Source organism: Pteropus alecto, unplaced genomic scaffold, assembly GCF_000325575.1.
Source record: "Pteropus alecto unplaced genomic scaffold, ASM32557v1 scaffold157, whole genome shotgun sequence".
Classification (NCBI taxonomy): Eukaryota; Metazoa; Chordata; class Mammalia; order Chiroptera; family Pteropodidae; genus Pteropus; species Pteropus alecto.
In genome coordinates this window covers 240,011-241,943 of record NW_006440626.1, presented here as the reverse complement: position 1 = coordinate 241,943, position 1,933 = coordinate 240,011, and the positions used below count along the sequence as shown (strand labels likewise).

The following is a 1,933-nucleotide window of genomic DNA, read 5'->3' as shown; positions in this document are numbered from 1 at the left end:
CTCTCAGCACTGGCCTTGGCCTTGGCCCCGATGCCCCAGATCTGTCGGATGCGGGGGCGGCGCCTTGCAGGCCTGGGTGGCCAGGATGCCAACCTGAAACTTCAGGACAGACGGATGGACGGACAGGCGGGCGGAACAGGTGGGAGGAAACTGGCAGGCCCCGCTGGCCTGTGGCCAGGCTGGGAGTCTGGGCACCTCGTGGGTCAGCCAGGGCCTCAGCCTCCCTGGCTACTCTGGACATGCGCTGAGCGGCAGGTTTAGGGGCCAAGCCCTTACAGGCAATGGACAATGAGCAGTCACCTCTGTGCCAACTGCAGGGCAGGGCCGAGCTCCTGGCCCAGGGACTCAGGCCAGCATCCTGGAGGGTCCCCTTTCCAGGAACAGATAAGGGTGGAGCCTGCCTGGGCCTTGTAGCATCGCAGAGCAGAGTACGCCAAGGCTCATCTCCAGCCAGCCTCCCCGCTCCGCCCCCAGTTCTGTGGTCCTGCCCCAAAGCTAGAAACCCCCTCTGGGCCCAAACCCACGGGGCAGAACTCCCTCACCGCCCGCCTCGCTTTTTAAGTAGCCCACTGACCTGGGCTGCTGCTTCTGAGAATCCTTGGGCCACCAGGACCTGCCCAGCCAACCGCCTCGGCTCAGACGCTTGAGGTGCAGGGCACCCTACCCCCTCGCCATCCCGGCTGCGATGGCCTGAACGATGTGGGGAGTTTGCTGGGTCCGGCACCCTCAGAACACCGGCCTGGCTCGGGGCCCCAGGACCCGGCCGGAGGCGGCCTGAGCACAGCCCCTGACTTCCACGCCAGCCCCCACTCGGAGGAGAGGAGCAGTATCTTGCCCAAGGCCACGCAACCACCTGGCAGGGGTTCGGTATCAGAGCCAGGAGCAGGGCCAGGCCCTGGGTCTCTCTCCCACCTCCCGGCTCTGCGGGCCGGGCCGTCTGTCTCCTCAGCATCCTCCCACTGGCCGCCAGCTCCTCCGGCCTCCCCCGCTCCGCCCGCCTCCGCCCCCTGCAGGAATCTCCACCCTGGAAGGAAGCTGGCCGGGGAGCCGGGGTCGCTCGGACTCACACTCACACTTGGCTGCAAACCCTGGCTCTCCACACCTCTCTGGGAGGGGCTGGGGGACGAGCATGTGGTGGCTGGCCCCCTGGGGGCAGCAAGAGCCCCCTGCAATGACCACGCCTGGGGTGGAAGCTAGACAATGAGGAGGTTTTCCCTAGCGGATGGTGTCATCACACCTCACACCCTGCCTGGATCCAGGAGGCCCTGGAAAGGAAACAAGGGAGCAAGGGGCTGGGGATGTGTCCACCCCCCACACTCCGGGCAGCCTGGAGTACAGCCCTGCCCAGCCCAGTCACGTGGCCGGCCAGGTGGGGTCTGAGAAGGACAAGTGGGGTCTCTCGGGCAGCTCACGGCCCTCGGCCCAGCACTGGCCCTATGGCCCCAAGACACTGATGACTGCAGCCCCCACCCAGCGTTTCCAGGGCCATTGTCCCCGGGTCGCCATGCCCTAGGTGATGAGCCCAGAGGCCCCGTGTGCTCTGAGCTCCTGGGGACAGTCAGTTGGAGGCTGCTGACTCCCTGCCCAGTGCTCCCACGACACCAGGGTGCCCGGCCAGCCCTGAACTCCCAGCCCTGCCACCCCAGTCCAAGGAACATGACTTGGGCACCCTTCTGGGGCTAGCTGCTTGGCACCCCAGCCTATTCCATGGGGCTGAGGCTCAGGGAGGTCACCTTGTGGACCTAGGCGTGCCGGACGCCATGCTCCATCCCCAGGACAGTGCCACCAAGGCAGAGGGATGACCCTGCCAGGCAGTGACAGTTACGTGGTCCATGGGTGTGGCCAAGCGACCATGTCAGCCCTCTGCAGGGTCCGAGGTGGACGGATGGGCCCACAAGACGGGCCCGAGGAAGCTGAGGACAGCAGGGGGGGA

General features: G+C 66.6%; 1 protein-coding gene across 3 annotated transcripts in view; it reads right to left on the bottom strand.

Moving 5' to 3' along the window:
* The window catches only part of WNT7B (Wnt family member 7B), a 48,989-nt gene that overhangs the window by 34,840 nt on the left and 12,216 nt on the right, over positions 1 to 1,933 (bottom strand). Inside the window, exon 1 of one of the 3 annotated variants that reach the window (XM_025050619.1) lies at positions 575 to 981. The exons of the other annotated variants lie outside the window; for them this stretch is intronic. The gene's annotated coding sequence lies outside the window, so the exon portion shown is untranslated. Of the gene's footprint in view, positions 1 to 574; positions 982 to 1,933 lie in introns of those variants that run through there. 3 annotated transcript variants of the gene reach the window in all.